This window comes from Protopterus annectens, chromosome 2.part0 (genome assembly GCF_019279795.1).
Source record: "Protopterus annectens isolate FY-2018-M chromosome 2.part0, PAN1.0, whole genome shotgun sequence".
In the NCBI taxonomy this organism is placed as follows: Eukaryota; Metazoa; Chordata; order Ceratodontiformes; family Protopteridae; genus Protopterus; species Protopterus annectens.
Genome location: NC_056728.1, coordinates 390,311,761 through 390,320,589, shown reverse-complemented (window position 1 = coordinate 390,320,589; position 8,829 = coordinate 390,311,761).

Below are 8,829 nucleotides of genomic sequence, written 5' to 3'. Positions count from 1 at the left end.
GAGGTCATTATGCAGTGTCCCTGATTCAGTGTTCATTCTTCCCCATTCGTATGAAAGGTCTGATAGTGAGAGAAAGCGCATGTTGTTCTGCCAACTACCTTAGAAAGTTGATAGAATAATAGGGTTGGGGTTACCACCTGTCCACCTTTGAGAGGGACACTCCCCTATGGGCAGTTGTGTCCTGCATAATAACTGTAATTAAGGCAAATGTCCTGTGATTTAGGGCAAAGATTACCTATATTGTCTGTAGTAGTTGCATAAAACAATTAAGTTCATCTGAAACACCTAAATGTTATAGGTAACATTTTAAGCAACTATAACGCTACAAGAGTAACCTTTTATTTAGGTAAAACAGTGAAGTACTCCCCTTTCTACTGGCTGTGGGTGTGTTGCCGTGAAAAGTCTGACGTCTCTACATACAGGTCCTATAGGGTTTCCACCTTTCCAAATGGCCAGAGTGGGACATGTTCTGTAGAAATGTCAGACATTTCAGGACAAAACATACCTACAGCCGTGCATAGTACAGGATTACACTTATTTGCACAAATAAAAGCTTAATCTGGTTGCATTTGAATTGCTTATGCTGCTTCACATAACATATAGAAGTGTCATATATAAAATAACTGTTTTATGCAATTATTAATGAAATTCAGAATATAATAATGTCCTGTAATCGGGACATGTGCTATGTCTTGATTATTTTTGCAGTGTCCCTTGCAAAGTGGGACAGGTGGTAGCCCTAAAGTCCCACCTTGGCCAATTGAAAAGGTGGCAAACCTATAATAGGTATGCGGTAGCATGACCCGTCCGACGGATGTGGCTCCCACAACCCAACTACTTGTCTGTAATGCAGAGTCTCAGGTTCCCATGTATCAGCCAGATGGGAGCAGAGTGTATGCAGAATACACAAATTTGATTAATTTACTGGACAGGCCACTGATTTCGTACAGTTGAACGCCATGTCATTGCCTAATGGGCAGCCATTCCCGATACTGTAGTCATGTAGTCTGATGTAATAGGCATCACAAGGTGGGAGCAGATTGTAAGAGGAACACACAAATATGAATGATTCACCGGACAGGCCGCTGATTCCTTACAGTCGAACGCCATGCTGTCACCTAATGGGCAGCCATTCCCAATACTGTAGTCAGTAGTGGCCTTAGGTCAGCTGGTGCCCTAGGCAGAAGGCACAACAGCATCCCTCACTACAACACCCAGTGCTCCCATCCTGGTCTACCTACACCAAATAAATACTGGTAAAGTGTCTCCACTAAAGAGGCGCCCTAGGCAGCCGCTTAGTTGGCCTATGCCTAAGGCTGGCTATGACTGTAGTCATATAGTCCGATGTGATTGGCATCACAAGGTGGGAGTGGATTGTAAGAGGAACACACAAATATGAATGATTCACCGGACAGGCCGCTGATTCCGTACAGTCGAACGCCATGCTGTCGCCTAATGGGCAGCCATTCCCGATACTGTAGTCAGGAGTGGCCTTAGGTCAACTGGTGCCCTAGGCAGAGGGCACAATGGCACCCCCCACCACAACACCCAGTGCCCCCATCCTGGTCTACCTACACCAAATAAATACTGGTAAAGTGCCTCCACTAAAGAGGCGCCCTAGGCGGCCGCTTAGTTGAACTATGCCTAAGGCCGGCTATGACTGTAGTCATGTAGTCCGATGTGATTGGCATCACAAGGTAGGAGCGGATTGTAAGAGGAACACACAAATATGAATGATTCACTGGACAGGCCACTGATTCTGTACAGTCGAACATGATGCCATCGCCTAATGGGCGGCCAATCCCGATACTGCAGTCATGTAGTTCGATTTAATAGGCATCACAAGGTAATATTGTGGTCCTCACTCACACCCAGGGGTGTGAGTGACAGATGCAAGCACCAATGTCAGTACATTAGCAAGTGCAGGATCAAGCGGGTGTAAGCGTGTTTGGCTACCAGTATGCGAGTATTGCACTGGTTAAGCAATGTAGAGGCTAACCGAGTGTAAGAGGCTGTAACCAGAGGTCAGCAGTGCCTAATACCGCGCAAACCCATGCACACCCGCTCCCAACTGCTTTAATGTGCCTTACTCCCTCCATATTCAATGGGCTTGTTCTACCCTGCAACCAACTAAACGTCCTTCGCAAGGTTCGGAACCAGGGCCCTGCGCACACAGCTAATGTGTATTACCAATTTGCCATGGCAGATATGCAGGCAACGGACAGTACCACAAACATATCATACAGCGCAGTCATTCAACAGTATAGAAATATATCCCATCATGTAGATGTACATGTGAGTGTTTATGCCCAGCATATAGGTACATACATATATAGAGATGTATCAGGAACATACCGTGTGGCAACAAAGCATTACAAACGAATGAAATAGGAAACACCAGTGATGCCTGTATTATGTAGTGGTGTTGCTCTATGTGAACACAAGACTCCCTCAGACAGACATGTGTCAGTCATACATGCACATATTTGTACATTGGCCATATACATCACTCTGTGCATGTAATGTACATTAACACAACAGTACCTGTCCAATCATTATGTGTGAACAGTACTCTTGCAATGTGCTATGTACAACATCATCATCATGATAAAGGTAAATGGGGTAACCATAGAGGGACCGGTAGTGTTTTGTGTACAATGGGGTTGTCCTCCTCACGTATACCTGGACCATGTAGGAGTGATGTGCATACCAGGATTGTGCGCCTGAGGGACAGGGGTGAGGATATCAGTAGTATGTTATCATGCATATTACAAGGGTTTCATGTGTCTAGTGGGCACATGAGTGTAATGGACAGCTTTGTATAGGGCAGATGGTGTCCTAGGAGCTGAATGGCCTTATGTGTCTGTAGGTGAGGGTCAGATGTTGGGGAAGGAGTGTAACTATGGCCATGGAGGATAGGTAGGAGCACAGAAATGACAGCATACAGGGTTGGTATATGACACATGTGGGGGGATACACCCTGGATGGGGATGGGTCTTCGGCATTCAAAAGCCCATGGGAACAGTGGGACGGAGGTCCCCAGCCATGTGCAACTGCCACTGCACCTACACAGCTGCAAAGGAGGCAGTGCTGGGGGCTGTCCAGGAGGAGCAGCATCACCCTGTAAATGTGACACTCCACCATTGAACTGGTGTATCTGGCTTTGTAACCCCTTAGGGAGCCACCGACGCAACACCTCTGGGACCGCACAACAGAAGATATGTACCTGTCTGGTCCTGCTCCCAAGGGGGACATGCTCCATCCTCAGTGGTGGTACCACCAGAAGGTGGCGCCAAGCCAACAGAGGTTGATGTCTATGGCTGGGCCCCAGATGTGCTAGTAACCAGTGCCACGGTCAGCTGAAGTGGGACAGGAGGATCCGCCGGGACCTCCCAACCCATTCAGCCTATGGTGTTGCATTTTAAACCCACATATGGCTTAGTGATAGACAACAGCATACAGGATTACCTACAACAGTATGCATAGATATCACCAGCAACCCAACACAACAGATGATATACATTTACAGAGGGGGCACAGCACATGCATATATATACCGCATGCCAACTGTACAATGTGTAGTAGACGTGTGACCGCAGCTATGAACAGTTGCCCATCATTGGCTTGTCACTGGGAATCCCACACAGTGTCAGTCATACCACTGTCTCATATGACACATGTCTAGTCAGGGATGCGATGGCAGTAACACATCCCTATCATCATGTACTGTCTGCAATCCTCACACCATGCTTCTGCTGTGCACAGATGTGTGTTCAGTGTGTAACACAGGAAACAAATGGTTGCACACACTGACTATTTCACAGATGGCCCTACAGATGGGGGTCCCTCATAAACAGAGTACTGTCATGTCTGTATTATAACATGCAGAAAAGCCATTACCACACACATGTTAAACAGGCAGTAGTCTCAATGCAGCATAGCAACACTTACATGCTGTAGTTATGTGTGGCACATCACCCTTCTGTCATTAGGCTATTTCCCACTGTGGAAAATGATTGAGGTACATCCAGATATCATCTGTGATGCTGTGTCAGAACATCACATCCAGGTACCACTCACAGCGACTGTCATGACCAGATAATAACATGTTTCCCTAGATAGTGTACTGTGTTTATCATGCGGATGGCTATGGGAACACCATCACAGCTGTACCACATGCAATCAGCTAGAGGAGGACTGCAATAGGTGCAGAGGCCATCATCTGTCCATTTCCATCTCTTACAATACACATGCTGCTGCTGTGCAGGTGTACACCTTCACATTCACCAGAGAATGTGTGGGCGGGACAGGCAATGTACACCAGGGATGGGCTTGGAGACTTAACCATAAACATCATCTGCCACACACCGAATAGTACAGGGGCAAACCCCTGACTACTCATTACTATTACATGTGCATGACGTTACTACATGTGCCACAAAGGCGACATGTTGCTGTGCTGTAGGAACATGTGTGTAGGTGAGTGAGTGCCATCTGCAACAGATATAGTAGACATACATTAGGTGTGGTCAGTCCACGTGAATGGATGCCATTGTCACCACAACCACACTCTAATGGACACTCATTGGCAACTTTGCCAAAGCCATGAATACACAATGTAACTACTTAGTTTGTCACACCGCAGTAATGCACAGGACCACATGCACCACAGGGGATATCTGGAGGTTCTATGGGATAGGGCATGTGAAAGTACTTGACAACTATTGGTATGCCAATAGGGTTTATACTGTGGTTGGGAGCATCACAACCCATACACAGACACAGGGTGCCAGTACTGGCATGCAGGTATGCATTGCTCTATGACTGTGTAGTGTTTGGCTGTGCAAGATGACTGTACAAGGCTGGGTGAGGGGTAATCCTTGCCATCGCGTCACCCGGCAATGGTGTGCAGTGCAGGGGTGTAGTGTCTACAATGTCCCACACAGATGGGTACTGCATTATCTTTGCCTGACATCCTGGTTACCAATGTGTAGGGCCATAGCTTTGCAATGCATGCCATGTCTGTGTTTGATAGTCCTTCACATGGACATTGCCTGGGATGTGCATGTCCAACAATACTGTACAGTGACATGTACAGGTGTACCTGGTTTGGCAGACACATGTAGTGTACACAGCCTGTTATACCCCGATATGCCAATACTGGCCTGGTGTGGTGAAACCTGCTTATAGTGAGCAGGTCGGCCCTGCACCTGCATGGATAGTATGATACAGGTATTCTGTGGTGTCAGTGGCATGGGTCCATACAGGGCACATGTGTACAGCATTGTCTGGCCTTAGTGGATCACATTTGATGGCGCCACATATGTTGCAGGCATTCAGCATGGAACATAGTAAAGGCACAATGTCCGCATATATGTGCCTATTGTACCGCTGTACAGGGTGCCATGTCCTCTGCAGGCCACTGCAGTCACACCATGCCTACTATCTGTCCTCAATGTGCAAGTTACTAGCAACATAGTGGGATATCCTAGGCAAGGTTGTATGTGCATGGCACATGGGTGCGGGACATATACCGGGTACTAGTAGTCAGGGCTGCATACTTAGTTCACCAGCCCTTTTGTCAGATGTATGGGTATGGCTTGCCAACACAGTGCCATGGCTGACTGACAGCTGTACTCCTCATGAGGTGGCCAATGTGTCATAAGACGGATACTATATAGGAAAACTACAAAACCCGCTCCCAAACATGTCCAATGGTAAGACAATCACAGCCACCTCTACACAGGCTCTGACAGACAAACACACATTTGCCATGTCCTGTATACAAACCGCTACTGTATCACACTGCAGCAACACATATTTAGGGCACACGCTACGGTGAATACTACAAAGTACTGTACTTGTCTCATGCAGGCAGACACACACACACACACACTTGGCATGTCTGGGATTAGAACACCGACCTAACTACTTTACTACACTAGAGCATTACGCAGTTACAGAACATGCTACCGAGATTACTGGGACACAGCACTCCAGGAGATGTATTTGTAGATGGGTGACATCATCGGCCTTGCTAACGGTGGGTATAAGAAATGTAGGGTGTGAGCAATATAAAAGCATTACTCAGTCCTCAGGCAAATGGACACACACACACACACACACACACACACACACACACACACACACACACACACACACACACACACACACACATGGCAAGTATGGGACTAGAACACCGACCTAACTACTTTATTACACTACAGCATTATGCAGTTACAGAATGCGCTACCGAGATTACTGGGACACAGCACTCCCAGAGGTGTATTTGTAGATGGGTGACATCATCAGCCTTGCTAACGGTGGGTATAAGAAATGTATGGAGTGCGAGCAGTACAAAAGCATTACTCAGTCCTCAGGCAAACGGGGAAACACACACACACACACACACACACACACACACACACACACACACACACACACACACACATCAAGTGTGGGACTAGAACACTGACCTAACTACTTTATTACACTACTGCATTAAACAGTTACAGAATGTGCTACCGAGATTACTGGGGCACAGCACTCCCAGAGGTGTATTTGTAAATGGGTGACATCATCGGCCTTGCTAACGGTGGGTATAAGAAATGTATGGAGTGTGGGCAGTCTAAAAGCAATTTACAGTCCACTGGCAAACGGGGACAGACATACACACACACACACACACACACACACACACACACACACACACACACACACACACACACACACACACACACGCCAGTGGCAGGAACAGAAAACCTGCCTATTTACAGATTACTATTACAATACTACATACTTACGAATTGCACCACACAGACTACACATGTCAAGGCTGTCATTATGACCTTCTGGGAATGCAGACATCAGCAGGGATGCTGGCAGTTAAGATGTACATACCTGTGAACCTGTGTGTTTAAAGTAGGAATCCATCCTGACCTACAGTATGCCCATCCGTGGAATGGACGACTACTACCACTATACAGGGTTACAATGGCCATGCCCATACACAGAGACACATAACCGACACACGGTGTCACTGGGCATGCTCACACACTTAGTAGCACAGGGCTGTTCGGAATGCACTATGTGTCCATCTACACAAGGATATACTGGGCATGCTCATGCACTTAGTAGCACTATGTGTCCATCTACACAAGGATATACTGGGCATGCTCATACACTTAGTAGTACAGGGGGCATGCTCACACACTTAGTAGCACAGGGCTGGTCGGAATGCACTACTATGTGTCCATCTACACAAGAATATACTGGGCATGCTCATACTCCTAGTAGCACAGGGCTTACTGGGATGCACTCTGATGCTAAACACGGAAGGCCACAGTGTCCATGCTATTACAGGTAGACATAAGGAACACATTGTAATGGGCTCTGGTGTTAGTAGTTGTCATTATTAGCAGAAACGCTGCTCTACATATATTTGACACCGGTCTTTTACACAACATCTGCTGTCATTCTGGGATGACATGGCTGACAGTAGGCAGGCCTTTGTCACATATCACATGCATCCATGATTCAAGGGAGTGGGGATATTACCCAAGTCACATCCGCCCACACAGTGCCATTCCAAGGCAAATGTCCTAAACACAGGTTAACTCCCATACACCTACAGGACAATTGCATTGCTTTCTTATGCTAACCAGTGCTAGATTTGTAGCATCCATATTCATAGCTGGTCACTGTAGATCCAACAATGGGGAGTACTGACATCTGTGCAGTTAGGAACACTTGGCTGATGGCTCTGTAGTGCACAATAGCACTACCACCATATACCTCAGAACTTAGCACTACCACCATATACCTCAGAACCAGACATGTGGGCCATAACACAGGTACTGACTGCTCCAGGTGGTATACCTACATACATAAAGGCCACTCACGTGTACTGACTGGTCCCCCCATGAAAGGCATCACAGATGAGTCATGTGCAAGACACAGTGTCACATGCTGCATTCTAGGATGTAAACTTCAGACACCACCATGCCCTCGGACCACCAACACGCATCCATACATGTTGTATGACATAGAAGAGTACGTCACCATGTGACCCTTGACCTGTGTACTGTACTAAGCTCTACATCAACTGTAGAGATCACACATGTACTGACACAGTTGCATCATGTGTTATGCAATGCAATGATACCACTGTCTGTGACCAGGTAAGCTGTACACATACCAGGGGCCCTTGGTACTTTCCACCATTAGCAGATGACTGTTGCTGTACACCAGTACACACCCTCATGTAGGGATATGACATACATGTACCTGCCCTGGGTATGTACATGCCACACACACACACACACACACACACACACACACACACACACACACACACACATACCATACCTGTAAATAGCATAGCTGTTGTTGTCCTTTGTGCAAACAGGTGGCTACAGCCATTACACACATGCACATAGAATGTAGGTTCATGGCTACTGATAGCTAACAGTACATAAGGTGTGATATCAATGTTGACAGAGGTAACATCCCCTCCGTACTGGTCAACCATTATATCATACAACAGTCCATGTGTCATGTATGTCATTACACATATACACCAATTGCAATGCCTACAAACATGCCTAGATGTCAGGATTGTAGGACCTACACACCTGTACACGTAGTGTTTTGCATTAAGATAACATGTGTGTGCAGTTGCTGATGTATGCAGGTGACATGTATCCTAGTACATCATGCAGTTGCAATGCAGCCTCAACATTGCCGACTGTATATGGTGATATGCTGAATGTACAGAAAGATGTACCTCAGGTATGGACAGATGTGTGGAAATAATTAAGTGGTGGGGTA